The following is a 17,997-nucleotide window of genomic DNA, read 5'->3' on the forward strand; positions in this document are numbered from 1 at the left end:
CCCAGGGCAGAGCAGGGCCAGAAGTGGCCTTGATATTGTTAACAAAACAGAAATAAAAGTTTAAACTGTGCCTATGCACATCTTTTTCTCTTCCTTCTTTTGCATCCTCAGCCTTTGTAAGCAGTTTTTCTGTACCACCTGCCTGGTCACCTCTTGGCACTGGCACAACTGAATTGGGATTTATACCAACAGGAACAATTCCTTAAGAATAAACACACCCTGTTCTAACAACAAAGGTCTTGTTCCACAAAGATCAATAAGAAGTGGCACGTTTTTGTGAAATCAATTCAATAGAGAGTAAACACTTTAAGAGATTTCTATGCTAACAGTTTTACTGCACATTTGTAGAGAGGCCCTATATGCTGGAAGAACATCCCAAGACCTCTAGTCTTTCATTTATGCATGTATTTATTGAAAAAATTACTGTGTACCCTTAAATGTCTGGTTTAAGTGCTTAGAATATATAGATGACTAATACCCAAATGGTCTTCTGACTCTGATGTCACTAGCAGAGGACAGGTGGTACACAGACTCAGTGATATATGGATCACAATCAGCCTGACATTGTAAATTTTCATATTTTTAGTCCAGGTGATACTGAAAGAAGAATTAAGATCTGCCTATGCTGAAAGCATTGATTCTTCATTTTTCCTGCAATATCCAATGGGTAAATAAATGCACGGTAGCCACTTGCCATCTTTATCATCACAGTGCATTTTTGTCTGCATGCTACCTTAAAATTTGAGTGAGATTCCTACTCAGGTCTTCATATGGAAATTTTAATCATTTAAAGAATATTTACATGTTTACAATGCCTAAGTTTTATTGGTCTTGTTCTCTACTGTTTTGTCCAACTTTATAATATCTAATGAGATAGACAATTCTTTTTAAGGAAACAAGGGACAACGTTGATAACCATTGTTGATAAACTTGTACTCTGTTCTACATCATGTGCTATGTCTATCCTTGGTATTGACTGACAGCTTTGTTTTGCCATATTTGACTGTATTCTTCCCCCCCCCAAAAAAAAAAGTAATAAGCACTAAGGAGTAATGAAATCCAAAGTGCGTGAATTTTGTTGTAAAAAAGAGAGGGGAAAAAAAAAGAAAAAGAGCTCTAACGGATATAACAGCAAGTGTGTTTAGGGGTGTTAAATAGCTGACTGTATCAATGTTTTTGGATCATTGAACACAGCTGTTTGCAGTCTACCTGTTTGAATGTCCACCTTGTATTCTTTGATACTGTGATTTGAGGAACTATTTTCAAGATGATAATATGTAATATACTAACAGGTGATTTCTTACTGTTATGGTTTTTTTTTGTTGTTGTTTGTTTTGTCTTTTTTGTTTTGTTTTGTTTTTTTTGTAGTTCTGTATTACGTGTACCCTTACACCGCTTTGGTTTGTTTTGTGTTTTTCTCTTTTTCCTCTTAAATAAAATAAATAAATAAATAAAAATAGAGAATATTTACAGTAGACATAAACTTATCTGATCTCTGCTTCTCCTTCAAGATTGAAGACACCAAGATTAGAGTGAGAAAGATATTTTGAAGAATGACAGATAAACCATAATCAAAAAAGATTATGAATTCCAGGCTTTTCCAATATGCTGCTTTAGACCAGCCAAGTAGTGCTTAGAATTCTACAGTCATTGCCCTAAATCTAAAGGAAGACCCCTTCATTGATTTAACTCCGTCTTGCCTTTCTATCTAGTTCTTTTTCTGAGTCATTTTCTTAACATTCACCTTGAATTTAGGAACTATAGATCTGTTATTGTGATAAGAGTGAAATTACACCCTAAGCAGGGACAACTTTCTTTTTATCATTGATGAAACACTATGTGACAATCTGGAGAGGGCAATCAACCAGATATAGCTCGACCTCAATCACCAGCCAGCAATCATCCCATGCCTGAGATTTGCAGGAAAAGGAGCTGGATTTTACTCAAACCTTCAACCCTTACCTGCATTTGTTTCCTGTATTACACCAACATTATTGTTGGCAACTTGAAGAAAGTTCTTCACTGTTGCCAGTGGAGTTACACTGAGAATAAACTCATTACTGCTTTCACCACCATTTATCTCTTCAGATGGCGTTTTGAGATGAGTAGCCAGAACTAATCTGATGAGACACCAGAACCAGAACCAGGTCTTTGGCTTAGTTCTGGCAATACTATCACTCAAGGGAAATATAATTTGATTTCCACTGACTCAGTGAAATGATTTCAATTAGGAGGCATCATTTCTCTGGAATGATTTTTGTACTGGGTTAACATTATGTAATTAATAATCTTGATTATGTATTAAAAGGAGAAGAAAGCAAAATTATTTTTCTGTGTAACCAAGGGCTCATTCTCAGTATGACAGACTTGATCTTGCAGATTTGGAAGAACCCAGAGGTATTTAAAATTTGTGGTTAGAAGAATGGCCCAGCTCTTTTGGGCCCTGTGATTTGGGGATATCAGGACTGGACTGGGAACACAGTGTCACTATGCATTGATTATGCTGTGTGTCTAGTACCTTCAGAACATGTTTCAAGCACCAAAAAAGACAATTAAAATTCTTCCCATGAGAGGTTTAACATATAGCAGGCTTGAAAAAGTCTAATCACGAAAACACACATAAGTATATGAAATTACAAACTCAGACAAACACTATGGAATATAGAAACATTTTAGTGAATTTCCAAACAAGATTTGACACAGTTGTTCCTTCTTTTTCCCCTTAAATCTGCATTCAAAAGACATGGAAGGGGAATTAATAAGACTTGGGGAATGAACAGTGCAAGACTGGAGGTTTGTCCAGGCTTGTCTCCTTATCTGTTCAAGAGATAATTGACCTAACAGGCTTAAAGTCCATGGTTGAGTTCCCCAAGGCTCCTGCAAGTGATGTTGATAGGAACTTTGAGAGGCCTAGGGGACCTTCTGTCTTCTAGGCAGCCCAAAAGGAAGCAGATAGTCTCTCTTCCTTTCAGAGGAAGTGTCATTGCCAGTGTCTTCCCTCTTTGCAGAAGGGGCCCACAAGAGGTACACAAGGGCCTCACTTACTGCAGTTTTTTCACAGTGTTCAGACTCTCCACAGTGGAAGCAGCCACCCTGTTTTATTTTCTCCCTTTGTAAGAGGAGTCTTTGGGTTACTCTGAGAGATCAGTGTTATGTTTTCCAATTTGAAATGAAAACTAGGGTCTGTTCTTGTACCTGTAGCTCTTTTTCCCTGGATCTTGGTGCTTCCTACTACTTTGTCCCTGTTTTGGACATCAAAGGCCAAACGTAAAATTTCATTTATGTGAACCCATACAATGCTTCAGAAGCTTTCTATTAATATGAAAAGTACTCTTGCCTGTGAATTGGGCTCAATGTTAGTACGTTTACAGAAGATTTCAGTGATGTGCTTCAAAAATAAAGGATTTTCTTCTTTGGCTCAGGTAATTTCTCTAATCTATTCAAAATTGGCTTACTCATGCTTTTTCTCATCCCATCAATCAAATGACTAATCATTTTATTGTGCTTCCCACAATCTGGCATTTCCAATCTGGTACTGGGCGCTTGAATTTCATTCATATCTTGTACTATTTGGGGCATTTGTTTCATATGCCTTAGGCTGTGCTGCTGACTTTTATGGGCTTTCACTTCAGGACTGCAACAAGTGGAATATAGTACATGAAGATCTGTCCAAGTTAGATCATAAATTATAGGTAAAGCCTGAAATTTGTCTATGAATCTTCCATGTGTCCTCTGAAAATAGTCTCAATTTTTGTTTGCTCTGGACTAGATCACTTACAGCAAAAGGAACATGTACTCTTATTACACCCTGCCACACCCAAGACTTCTCAGAGGGGACACATACTAACCTTTGAATCGCTGGGGTAGTAACAAGTAACAACAGGCTGAATTCCATTGGTAAGGGAGGAAGAAGATAAATTAAAGAAAAGGTGGTGTGAAGGAAGTAGCCTTTTGAGACAATGAATTAGATGAAGCAGCTGAGGTAGGTCCCAGCCCTCCTCAGACACCCCTTCACTCTACTGCTGGTGCCACCATCATCAGGGATGCCCAGTTTGGGTACCCAAGACTTCAACTTCTGTATGTTCTGAATCCATTATGGCTGATCCTATTGGCCCAGAGACATTACAGATTATACAAAATCCATGTAATTCTGTGTCTTTATATAGGGTCATAAAACCCTGGACATACGGGATTTCTGTCTGCTTTTCCTCTTTCTATAAAATAGATCAAGCTGGAATATTGTATTTAAATTTAAGATTCTGTTCAGATGTCATGTCTCCCCACTTTGTAACTTATACTTACCCCATACTGAATTGCAAAAAAAATATTTTTTTGAAAATCATCCATTTAAAGTGGCCCCAATTTCACAAAGTACAATTTAAAGGTGTTACTTCAGGAATAGATACTAAGTTACTTATAAAACAGATGAACTATCCATCTTTGAAGTTTTCCTTTGGTACTTCTGGAAAAAGCTAAAGAAAAAGGAATAAAAGATAGGGAGGACTTTTAGGTCTCCAAGACCAGGTCGTGTGTGCTGTCCACCTCAAACCAGGCTTCCATCTTGTGACTAGAGGTTGCACCACGTGTGAAACACTCTGCCAAACCAGGCTTCTGTCATGCATCAGCAGGCTTCCCGACCCAGAAATCATGTTGCTAATTTAGTGGCTTGAAGCGAATCTAGTACAAGATTCTCACTGGGAGCACAGTCTGTTTTGTTTTCCCGAACAGGAGCTGCTCAGTGGGACAGCTTCACCTTGCTACTTCCAGGGCCACAATCACCATGATTGGTGGCTCTGCCACTTTTTGTCACTGAGTAATCTAAGTGTCCTTGCTAGTTACATAGAAACAGATGAGGAAAGCAGGAAAAGGAGCTGGATTTTACTCAAAAATCACGAGGTGGATTTTATTCCAAAGTCTACTACAAAAAAATCTTTAAATGTTTAGACCTGTAACACACACCAGGAACCCACAGAAGATTGTAAAAGTCTGTAGATGTTATTTAGCAACTATAGATCACTTATCAGTTTCAGCAGAGGATGAATTTGCAGCTAAAAAGTAGATTAGAGGACCTCCCTCATGTTGAAATGTTTAGGAACCCACAAATATGTCTGCTTTAATCTGTTTAATCTGCTTTAATCTGCGTATCTGTTAAAGAGATTGGTTTCAGAGGCTGGTTGCTTGAGAAAATTTGCTCAAGATGCTGCATGGGGTCTCGTTCTTATTTTGTATCTTCCTAAAGAGCAAGATTTTTCAGAATCCCATCTAACCTAAGCATGAGACATATTCTTCTAAAGGAACAGATAGTGAGACTGTTACACATCTTGCAGAATGACTCCTGTCATCTCTTCCCATTACTGGTTAGAGAGAGAGCAAGTGAATCTTGTAATTGGTACCTTTATACATAAGGTGTTTAGGAGTTTCTAATCATTAGAAAAGAAAAAAAAGGAACCCTGAGTCTGCAGTGGGAGAGAGACAAACTACTCTTCGGAGGCAAGGAGGTTGGGATAAAACTGCTGTGTACTTCAGAGAACACTATATTTCAAAAGACCAAGGGTGGGATGGGAGAAGTAAGAATTGAGAAAGAACATAACTAACTAAAAAACCAAAAGTCTTGATGTATCAATGTAACCCTCTCAATCCCTCTTTTTACCTTCTTCTGTTATGGGAATAGTATTAGACCCCCTAAATATGGTATAAAGAAAAAACTTTAGGCCTATGTCCTCTAGACCTCTAGACCTCTAGATGTCCAATAGGCTGAGTTCATGTTCTCTAAAATTAAACAATAAATTCTAGAAACAATGGAGGCTAAGAGTAGGGAGTATTTATTGAGCAGGAGAGGTGCAACTTGTGAGTCAGGAAGGTCCCCAAGTGGGTTGCAGAGAACCCTACTTCTCAGGGTAGGTTTTTACAGAACCCAACTATGCGGCTATAAATTGGGTTACAGCTATAATCAACCAGTAAATTTATAAGTATAGCTACTTGTATTGTGCTCTAACCAAAGCACTGCTATCCTGTTCTGTATGCATCATTACCCTGGTAAACCTGTACTCTGTCTCAAACTTTGTCTCCCTTTGTGAAAGACAATTGTTCCTGGAATTAGTTGACTGCAAGTGGCCTATATTCTGTCTCAACCTTTGTCCCACTATGTGAAAGATAATTGTCCCTAGAATTAGCTGACCACAAGTCGCTAAGATTCTGTAAAAGAGGAACTTGCTGACCACTAGCTGCAAAAATTTCCATAAAGGCAACTGATTAAGCAAGGAACTCTGTCCCCAAGCCAAATAAGAGAAACAAAGCCTTCTTCACCCTTATTATGTCCCACAGATGCTTTGCAGTTTTTTCCTTTTTAAGCCTCCTAAAAATCTAACCTAGTTTCACAGTTTTGTAAATTCCAACACTACTGTGCCACAGGGTACCAGCCTAAATAAAATGCTGGGGTTTTTTAGATGTTATCTTGTTTTTTGTGTACAACATTTGAGGACTCATCTGGGATATCTCAAGGACCCCTCCCCAAATTATTTTTCACCCATTGACTTCACATCTGTAAGTATTACTTTTGTAACTTGGGGCTTTTTCACCCATATGATTTTGGCACACACATTTGTAACAGCAGACGAGCCCAGTGCTCCTTCTGCACCAGAGTAGGATGCCCTCCAGGGCCTTTTAGTTAGTGTGTAACTTGGGGCTTTTTTGCCCATTTGTAATTTGGGTCTTCTTTGCCCATTTGACTTTATGTTCAGTGCTTTTGTACTTTAGGGCAGTCTGCCCATTTGAATCTGTTACTAACTTTGGGATTTTTGCCCATTTGAACTTATTAAATTTGTTACTAACTTAGGGGTTTATTGCCCATTTGAACATTTCCTTGGTTTCTGTTGCAGGCTCCATGAGGCTTACTGGACTCAAGGGTCATAATGAAAATTATTTCCCTTTAGGTCCCTGAACTGTGGACAGAAAAGCCTTCCTGTGCATGTTCAGTGTTTCCCTTGTCTTTTGTGGCACCTTGTTTTGTGTTTTTGTCTTTGATCAGTTACTAACAACTATAGGCCAGGTACCATCATGTCTTTGACTCCTTTGACCTGGTCCTTAATCATTTTGGAGACTTTAAGGATCGAGCCCAGGATACGGAGAACTAGTACATCCTGGGAGACTCTGTATCTTCTGTAACTTGAATGGCCCACCTGGGTTCCTAACTGGCCCCCAGCAGGTAGTTTTGATTTGCCCACAGCTCATGCCATCCAACAATATGTTTTCGGTCCCCTCACCCAGATCAAGTTATGTACATTCAGGTTTGGATTGACCTCATTCTTGATCCCCCTGGCTTAAAAGGCCTCTTAGGCCTCAAACCATCAACTTGAAAACCCCCCTCTCTTGACACTGTTTAAACCAAGCCAAAAACTTGGGCCAAGCCAGGTCCTGCCTGCTGAGGGAAAAACCCATGCTTCTGAAGAGACTGGAAGAGAAGAGAGGGAGAAAAAAGGGTGAATCTCCCCACTGTGAAAAGCCATTTTATCTGACAGTAAAATAAGGGGCAAAAGGTTTCAGCAGAGGAGCAAAGGTATTTACAACTGCTCCAAAGCATGCTTAAATGCTCAGGGACTCATGTGCCAAAGAAAGACTTAACAACAATGTTAAAAGAGGTAATCAAATATAACCCATGGTTTCCTCAAAGAGATACTATAGAGATTAATATTTGGGAAAGAGTTGAAGAAAATATTTTAAAAGCCCATAGGGCAGTACGCATCATTTCCCCTGGCATGTTCTCAACTTGGAATCTGATCCATTCAGTTTTAAGTCTGTTAAAGAGTTCACAGTCCAAAGACTCTGATTCGGACACAGAAGGAAGAGAGCTCCCTGCTGAGGTGTCTGCCACCAAAATAAAATCCCTAGAAGGATTACCTCAGCAGGAGCTAAAGCCTTTATGAAAAACCATTCATATGGCTCTATCCAGAAACTTACAGGTGATGCCAGAAGAGGCAGTCACAAATGGAGCAAATAATACCCTCCCTGCTTGCTTCCTGGTTGGAGTTGTAACAGATGATAATGATCAGGAGTATTTTATTCATAAGCCTTTTAAAATACAACTGTTAAAAAATCTTAGACAAAGTGTGGTTAACAATGGAGTCCAAAGTGCATTTACTGTGTGATTCTTACAAAATGTTTTAGATACATATCAATTGATACCTTATGATATCAAACAGGCACAAACGTTCCTAATGACCAATTCCTGCATTTTGATGTAGTGCTAAAAACTCTTGTCTAAGAGCAGGCTCATAAAAATAGAATGGGCCCCAATCCATGTCCAGCAATAAATGAGGAAATGCTTTCTAAGACAAGAATTTGGGGTCCCCCACATGAAGGAACAGTTGGTCTTGTGCTGGAAAAGACTGATCTAAATTTAAAAGGAATAACTATTGTGCCTAGGGTGATTGATGGTGGTTGTAGACATGAAATACAAGTTCTTGCATGTGCTATGGATATCTGGGTTTTGAACAGGAGACTACATGGCACAATTGTTTTTGTTGCCTAAAGAGAAGCCCTCTTTTGTTAAGTATAGACAGCTCAGGAGGGATCAAGACCCTCAGAGCAAAACTACAAAAAGGTTTATTTTATGAAGGAAGTGACTAAAACAGGCCTATGTGTTTTATAAAAATTAATGAGAAATACTTTAAAGCTCTGATAGACACTGTTGCACATGTGTCTGTAATTACATTAGAACAATGGCCTACCACGTGGCCGAAACAAAGGACCTCTACATCCCTTATCAGACTGAGGACCCCTCAGTATGTTTTATAGAGTGCATCAACCTTTGCTGTATGAGGGACCTGACCAATAAAAGAGTTTCTTTTAATTTTATGAGGCACCTATTCCAATTAACTTGTGGGGAAGAGATTTGTTACAAAAGGAGAAATTAATGCTGACTAGAGATTCTGATTTTAAAGCTGAACAAACAAGTTCCAATTTGGAAACTGAACAAATAGATTCAAATCCTAAAATTAAGAAAATGATGATTAAAATGGAATATCAAAAAGGCAAAGGACTAGGAAAAAACCTTTGCCTCACCCTATCGGCTTCCTGCTCTGATGCCCTCATTCTCCACCTCTGACTTCTACAATTGGAAACAGCAGAACCCACCTTTTTCTAGGGATCCCAAAGGCCTCATTTCTCTTCTGGAACCTATCTTTTTCACTCATCATCCCACTTGGGATGACTGTCAGCAGCTGCTACAGGTACTGTCGAGAAGAGAGAGCGCATTCCCACCCTGGGATGAAAAGCAGTACATGATCCAGATGGAAACCTGTCCGTTGATGCCAAATGCCATAACTGTTTCCCCTTTGTCCCACCCTGATTGGAACCCTAATATGATTGGAGGTAAGGAGGCTTTCGATCAGTATTGCCAGTTGTTCTTGGAAGCCCTTAGGGACACCACCAGAAAACTCACCAATTTGTCCAAGGTATCAGAGATGAGACAATCAGCTAATGAGTCTCCCTCGGGGTTTCTGGGAAGATTGCAAGAGGCCCATCGCATTTATACACCCATAGGTCCGGTAGCACCTGAAAACGCAAGGACTGTTAATATTGCCTTTGTAACCCAGTGGACCCCTGATGTTAAGCAAAAATTTCAAAAACTTGAGGGATTTGAGAGAATGTCCCTCAGTCAATTATTAGAGATTGCTCAAAAAATATTCAGCAGCCTGGTGGACCCCAAAGACCAGAATTGAACAAAGATGCTGGGAATGCTAGCCAACAAAGTCACACAGGCCTATACGAAGTCTATGCGCCCCTAGATAAAAATCAATGTGCTTATTGCAAAGAGATTGGGCTTTGGTAAAAAAGACTGTCCCAAGCTCTTCTGTATGCCTTAGATGAGCTGGGCTATAAGATCTCTGCTAAAAAGGCCCACCTATGCCAAAAACATGTGACTTAATTAGATTACCAAATCCATGAAGGAAAATGGACTCTTTCCTCCCAGCAGGTGCAAGCTATCCAACAGATTCCAGTCCCTGTGACTAAAAAGCAAGTGTGAGAATTTCCAGGAGCCATAGGATATTGCTGGCTTTGGATTACTATTTTGCTGAGATAGCTCAGCTTCTTATGACTCTTTAAGGGAGCCACTCAGGACCCTCTAAAATGGACAGCTTCTCAAGATCAAGCTTTTAAACAGCTGAAATAGCCTTAACTGAAGCTCCTGCCTTGGCACTGCCAGACCTCAAAAAACCTTTTTCCCTCTATGTTGATGAGAGGTGAAGGATAGCAAAAAGGAGTACTGACCAAGAGTTTGGGACCATGGCAGAGGCCTGTTGTCTACCTTTCCAAGAGGCTTGATAAAGTGACAGACAGATGGCTACTGTATCTCTGGGTGATTTCCTTATCTGTGGGTGAGCCCTCCTGGTAAAGGAGGTCCAAAAGTTGACTTTTGGACAGAAACTCTTAATTGTCTCCTCTCATTCACTGGAGACCCTCATCAAGGCTCCACCAAATCCGTGGCTGTCCAACTCCTGAGTCATGCACTATCAAACACTACTTCTGGACCCGACTACTATCAGTTTTAAGGAGACAGAAGCTTTAAATCCTGCTACTCTGCTGGATGATGGTGACCACTCCTTGCCCCTCCCATGACTGTATTGAGGTAATTCATCACCTCATGGGGCTCCGACTGGACTTGGAAGATGATCCCCTATCTGGAGGTCCATCATAATTCTCTGATGGGATCTATCTATCAAGGTAAGTGGGCGGCAAGAGCTGCCATTACCACAGACTCTCAGATTCTATGGGAACAAACCTTGGATCCAGGAATATCAGCCTAATGGGCTGAACTCATTGCCCTCACTGAGGCCCTCAAGTTGTCAGAAAGTAAAGAAATATTTATACTGATAGCAGACATTCATTTGCTACTACCCATGTTCATGGGGCCATTTATCAAGAACAGGGTTTATTGATTTCAGGGAGCCAAAAGATCAAAAATGCTCCCCAAATTTTAGATTTGTTGTCCACCATTTGGATGCCAAGGAAAGTGGCCATCATCCACTGTAAAACCCATCAAGTGGGAGATAATCCTGTTATATGAGGAAACAACCTGACAGATGCCACTGCCTGAAAGGTGACCATAAAATCAGTGGGGACTGAGACAGCCCCTACATTACTGTTGATCCCACCTATTCTGTCAGAGCCCATTTATGCTTGAAAAGACTTGCATCCGGCAGCTCAACTTCAAGCAAAGCCTAATATCCCTGGGGGCTGGTACCAACTGCCTGATAAGTGAGTCCTCCTATCCAAGGTGTTGGGACATGAGCTCATCGAACAAGCCCATCAGTCCACTCACCTGGGAGGACCAAAGCTCACTGCCCTTTTCCAAGATAGTTCTTTATTACTCAATTATCAAAGCTTATCTAGTCTGTGAGCCTCAGATGCCCTCAGTATCAATCAGTGAACCCAAAGTGACTGCAACAAATAGAAACCACTTGCTATTGTGAAACCATGCCCGGAAAACATTGGGAAATAGATTTTACAGAGATGAAAAAGCCTGGACTTCTAGGATACAAGTACTCAGTAGTAACGTTTGATACTTTCACTCAATGGGTCAAAGCTTTTCCTACTAAGTCTGAGTCAGCCCTGATAGCAGTTTCCCCAATTTGGCCTCCCCTTATCCATGACAATGGCCTGGATTTTATAGCCCAGATAACTCAAAAACTGACCTAAGCCTTGCAGATTGATTGGAAACTCCCTTATGCCTGCTGGCTTCAAAGTTCAGAACAAGTAGAAAAGATAAACCAGACTTTTAAAATGGTAATAACTAAGATAGCCTTGAAAACTGACAAGAACTGGGAGAGTCTCCTTCTTTTTGCCCTCTTGCATGTATGATGTAACCCCTGTGTTGCTTTTGAGGCTCTATATGGGAGACCCTCTCCCCTCATCCCTAAGATTTCTGAAGAAAAACTAGCTGATCTCACTAACCAAGATCTTACTAAGTCCTTCCAGGCCCTTTAGCCAGTTCTGACTTCAATCCAGTGGTTATTCCATCACCAACATCCTCCACCTGCAGCCCATTCTGAGGACCAATTCCCTACAGTGGAACCTGGAACACTAGTCCTCATCAGACAACATCACTGAGACTCTCTCAAACCATAGTTGGAAGGCCCCTACACTGTGGCCCTCAGCATTCCAATCACTGTCAAAGTTACTGGGAAACCTGCCTGGTTCCATCATTCCCACTTCAAGCTAGTCCTGGCCTCCAACAATGATCGACCTACAAATAAATGGACTGTTATTCCCTCCAAAAAACCCTGTTCTGATACCACATACTACTGGGGATTGGGCTCATGGGATCAATGGGTCTGGGAGTGTCCAGCCTAGTAATTGGAGACCAACATTTTAGGCACCTAAGTGCACTCATCCACCAATATCTAGCCACTCTCAATGACTCTGACTCAAAGCTGGAAGATTCCTTCAGTTACCTAGCTGAGATGGTTTTACAAAACCAATGGGGACTAGGTCTCCTGTTCCTAAAAGAGGGAGGTCTTTGAAAGAGTTGCCGGCCCAGATGAAACACTGTAACCAGAAAAGGCTGCAGCTAAACTCCTCCCCCACCCTGCCCCCTATGGACTTGATTGTAATTCTATATCCCCATCCTTAAGGACCTGTGCGCCAATGAGATACCTGTGCATCCCTAATGGCCTTTGGGGCACTGCCCTAAGCTTAGATTATTTAGATCCCCCACGCCACGTGTCCGAGAGAGTTTTTGCCAGAGGGAGTTCGCCAGAGAGAGTTTGCCAGAGAGAGAGAGACCACCCGCCCCGGGCGTAGAGATGCTGCGCCCGGGGCCGGCGACGGGGGCCCCCTCCCCGCATTCCCGGAATAAAGCCACCGCTGACCACTACTTTCACGGCCGTCCACTCCGCTCCATTCCTCCCACGGACTTCTCCTCTCCTCCCCCTTCTCCCAGACCTAACAGATGGTGCCGTGGTGCCCTGTGACTCGGCGGCAGGTGAGAGACTATACTTTTCTCAGTTTTGTTTTATAGTCCCCTGCTGTTAAAATTTCTTTACTTCTGCAGTCAAAAATCCACTACCACTCGGGTAATTAACTCCCCTGATACCTTTTAAAACAGACTGTTTCTTTCCCAGTGTGCGCTCTTTCGTCCCTGTGTCCCCGACCCGCGCGCCCTTCTTCCGGCTCCCGCTCACAGCCTCGGCGAAGCCGGTCCCACAGTCATCAGACGCTCCCGCGTGGCCCGCGAGGCCTAGTCACCCCAGGGGGGGAGCCCACGCCCGGCGCCTCTCCCTCCCCCCCCCCCAACCACGTTATAGCTCCCTTTCTTTTGCCGGCGCAGCGGCTCTGGGCGCGAGGGCCCTTTACAAAACTTTTAAAGCAGCTTTCTTTCCCAGCGCGGCTCCTCTCCCTCCCTGCCGCGCGCTGCCTCCGCGCGCCGCCTCGGCGCCGCTGGTCCCACAGTCATGGGACCATCTCCCGCGTGGCCGGCAAGGCCTGGTCACCCCAGGGGGGGCCCGCGCCTGGCTCCTCTGTGCCAGGCGCCTCTCCCGCCCCCCTCCCACCACGTTTTAGCTCCCTTTATTTCGCCGGCGCAGCGGCTCGATCCCCGGCCCTTCCCATTCATTGGCTCCGCCCGCGCCTGGCTCCTCTCCCTTTTGTTTCCCACTTTACGCCACCGAGGTTAAATGAGACCAGACAATCAGACCTAAAATTCACATCAAACTGCTTTTAATTTTAAAAACAGCATTTTTTCTTTCTTTTCGCTCTAACATTGCGTTCCAATTCTGTGGGCCTCTCTGGCTTTGGTCTCCAGCCCAGCCCATTTCCTGTTTCACCACCCGCGCGGCCCACAGCGGCAGCGTCCCTGCGCCATACGCCGCCCGCCGTAGCCGCCCAAAAGCCGTGGCTTTCACAGCACGCCCAGCTCTGGCGCGGCCGTGAGCCTTTCAAAACAAAGCCCACCTAACTTCACGCTGTGCCTCTCCCGCGGCCACACCCTGCCCCACACACCGGGCTCCTTACAGCAAGCAAGCCGTGCCTCTGACTGCCTCTGCCGCCGCCCCGCCCCTCTGGGGCGCGGCCACCATCTCTGCTGCCCGCCTCGGCCGTCACCCCGCCCCTCCGGGGCACAGCCACCGCCTTGGCCGCCGCGCCGCCCCTCCGGGACGCGGCCACCCCCTCTGTCGCCCCGCCCCACGCACGCAGGGCTCCGCGCAGCCAACAAGCCGTGCCTCTGACTGCCTCTGCCGCTGCGCCGCCCCTCCGGGACGCGGCCACCATCTCTGCTGCCCGCCTCGGCCGTCGCCCCGTCCCTCCGGGGGACCGAAGGCGAGCCGCAGCTCCCATTGGCACCAGGTGTCAACTGGGATCACCATTCGGGGCCTCCAAGCCCCACCCCCTTACGCGATCGCAGCGAAACGACGTCATTTCCCTGCGCCGCTTAGCGCGTCACAGTAAGCCTCCGTTCTTTGCTTATGGTGTCCTGCGTTCGCCCCGCCCACTCTGCGGTTCCTTGCCTGCCCCTCTGCGGCACCACACACACAGGCTGCCACTGCTGCCACATGACAATTAGCGCGTCACAGTAAGCCTCCGTTGTCTGCTTACAGTGTCCCGCGCTCGCCCCGCCCACTCTACAGTTCCTTGCCTACCTCTCTGCGGCACCGCACACACAGCAGCTCAGTGGCTCTGCTCAGGCATGCTTTTTTTTACAATTTGGCTCCGCTCAAGAGATGCTTTTATTACAATTCTCAAACCATTTAATCAAAGTTACTGGCCACCTGATAATTTTACCAGCCTTGTTTATCAATCAAAGCCTTCACCAATCTCCTGTTTAACAACTAAGGTTATAAATTCCTTTTTGCTGGAAACCACTAGCTCTATTTCAAGACAAGGGTTTTCTTCAAAGTTTTATTTTATTTGTCTTGGTTCATAATACTGCAAATAACAACTTTAAAAGTAACTGTGTTCAAAATCTGACAGTATTATATCAGTTTTGATTTATTCATAAGATTGCTAAACCTATACTTACTTAATTCTACTATAGTCCAAATCCCAAACAAAAAGGCAAAACTTGACCTTCAAAACTTAGAGAGATCTTAATATGGTTTTTTATATTTTTAACACTTATGACACTTAAAGTTCTGAGACAGGTAAACCTACACAAGGTGGAGCTGCCTGCCCCCTCCATGGACCACGCTCAAATACAGCAAAAGATACTGGACAAAAAATGTCCCATCCTGGCATTCTTTGAGACCTTACTCCAGGGCTACTGGACTGTCCTAGCCACCAGAGAGTGGGTAAGCCATCCTAAGTTCTAGCCCTCATAGGAAATGTCGACACTGCCAGATTCGTCACCGACAGAAAATCCGCTGCTGAAGACTAAAAAAGTTCAGGACAACAGCAGCCCCCTTTGTGGGTGTCCGTCTCAGATTCCAAGTCACACTACAGTCTCAGGTAAGATATTCTCTATATTTGTGGACATAGAAGCCATATATACAGGATTCTTCCTGAGTATTCAGGTTGCTATATTAAATCAATCTCTATGACATGTTATTGATGGTCAACCTATGCCATTTACAAACAGGCCCATTTTTATACAGGCCCCAGTCCTAAATCATAAAATACTTTTATTCCCTTTTAAACTGCCATTCTGGTCTCACATCACTCAGGCCCTAGATCTAACCATCCTTTTGATGCTCATCTCCGCCTTATAACTCACAGGTTGTCATGTTTTGTTGTCGAGTTTGATTCTTAATTTCTTACATTCTATTAATAATCATTTCTATAGCAGGAGTCCTTAACACGGTTGCCTACAGACTCCAACATCATATATACCAGAGACAAGCCTTACCTACCTACCTTTTAACTTTTATGCTTTCATAGGGGGGAATAAACACCTCTCATAACTTCACTCCTCCTAATCCCACGTTTATTTTTCAGAATTCTGCCTTGCCACCTCAACATCACCCTGATAAAATACCATCTCAAAACCAAAGTCACCTTCCTATCTACCTCACCTGGGTCCTTAAATATAATAGTGCCATGTCTCCTAATAACATTATGTCTCTTTGTTTTTCCAGTCTGACACACGTACACTCACCAGTGAAGTTGTCATGGCTAAAACACCTGGCATCAGTGTCTACCTGGGCATCAACCTTCATCCCGTCAAACTCCCCTAGACCCCCAATACAGCGCCCTCAGCCAGCAGGAAGTAGTTACAGAGAGAGATCTTCGCCCCTTTTCCTAATAACCAGAAGACGGGATATGAAAGAGTTGCCGGCCCAGATGAAACACTGTAACCAGAAAAGGCTGCAGCTAAACTCCTCCCCCACCCTGCCCCCTATGGACTTGATTGTAATTCTATATCCCCATCCTTAAGGACCTGTGCGCCAATGAGATACCTGTGCATCCCTAATGGCCTTTGGGGCACTGCCCTAAGCTTAGATTATTTAGATCCCCCACGCCACGTGTCCGAGAGAGTTTTTGCCAGAGGGAGTTCGCCAGAGAGAGTTTGCCAGAGAGAGAGAGACCACCCGCCCCGGGCGTAGAGATGCTGCGCCCGGGGCCGGCGACGGGGGCCCCCTCCCCGCATTCCCGGAATAAAGCCACCGCTGACCACTACTTTCACGGCCGTCCACTCCGCTCCATTCCTCCCACGGACTTCTCTCTCCGCCTCCCCCTTCTCTCAGACCTAACAGTCTTTGTTTGGCTTTAGCAAAAGACTGCTGCCTATATGCCAACCATTCTGGGGTCATCAGATAGAACATGGCAAGCCTTAAAAAGCAATTGCAAGAATGAGAATGAGCCAGACAGGCCAAACAAAACTTGTTTAAATGTTAATTCTCTTTTTCCTCTTGGTTAACATCTTTGATAACAGAAGCCGCAGGGCCTTTGTTAATCCTCCTTGTCTGTGTAACTATTGGACCTTGCCTTATAAACAAATTGGTAAACTATGTCAAAGACTGGGTTCAAACTGTTAAATTGATGATCTTAAGGACACAAGACTATGAGCAGATAACCCTGTCTGAAGTTCCCTCCCATGAGCCAATGATATGGCTCCCTGATTAAAATCACCAGGGAATGTTGTAACCTACCCAAAGTGCAGTTATCCTGTTCTGCAAGTGTCATTACCCTGACCTTTGTTCCAACTTCTGTTTCCCGTGAACTTCCCCCCTCCAAGAACAGCAACTTGTTCCTGAAACTAGCCGACTACAAGTTAACATCCTGTAAAGCAAAGAAACTTGTCTCCAAGCCAAATCAGGAGACAACAGACCTTCTTCCCACTAAGGCACTTCCCTTTGCTTTGCAGTTTCTCCCTTTATAAAGCTCCCAGGGACCTAACCTAGTTGCATAGCCCTGCAATTACAACATGATTGTGCCACTGGGTACCAGCATAAATACAGCACTTTTCTTCTTCTTCTTCTTCTTCTTCTTCTTCTTCTTCTTCTTCTTCTTCTTCTTCTTCTTCTTCTTCTTCTTCTTCTTTTTTTGGATAATGCCTCATTTTTGAGTTACAACAGAGATCCAGCATTATTATGGTCTTTCAGGTTACTATGCAAGGTATCTACATGTGTTTGAAGTTCAGATATGCTCCCCACCAATATTGCAGCTTTCTTGGGACTGGAGCTGGCACAATTTACAGAAAAAAAGGATAGGCATAGAGCCTGAATTTACAGGCTTGATGTAAAAGCACATTAAAGGGTTTTTTTCTGAGTTTCCTGGAGGGGGAAGGAGGTTGAGAAGCTTTTAACTTGAAGCTACAGTTAGCTAATTTTAAAGCCCTGACTTGCTTGTCTCTTTTTAACCAACATTTTATTTCCTGTACTCTACCTCAGCCCCACTCCTTTGCATTGCTAATAATTGCAGATCTTAAGTCTTCTCTGTTGAACTGACTTTGCCTACTCTGGGTGGTTTTCCTCAGACATTTTACATTCCTGGCTTCCTCAACTTCTTGTGGTTTCCACTGGACTTTTAGCCTCATATTCACAGCTTCAAGCATTGTCCTCCCAG

At 43.6% G+C, this 17,997-nt stretch overlaps 1 long non-coding RNA gene across 1 annotated transcript; it reads left to right on the top strand.

Annotated features, from left to right (window-relative positions):
- Nucleotides 1-12,523: 12,523 nt before the first annotated feature.
- LOC134472501 (uncharacterized) lies at nt 12,524-16,608 on the top strand. Its single transcript, XR_010042342.1, has 3 exons — nt 12,524-12,982; nt 15,127-15,441; nt 15,928-16,608. It is a non-coding gene; the product is annotated as an uncharacterized LOC134472501 (long non-coding RNA).
- The last annotated feature ends 1,389 nt before the right edge of the window (nt 16,609-17,997 follow it).

The sequence above is a fragment of the Cavia porcellus genome, unplaced genomic scaffold (genome assembly GCF_034190915.1).
Source record: "Cavia porcellus strain 051 isolate PalLab524CR breed Dunkin Hartley unplaced genomic scaffold, mCavPor4.1 scaffold_23, whole genome shotgun sequence".
NCBI classification, from domain to species: domain Eukaryota; kingdom Metazoa; phylum Chordata; class Mammalia; order Rodentia; family Caviidae; genus Cavia; species Cavia porcellus.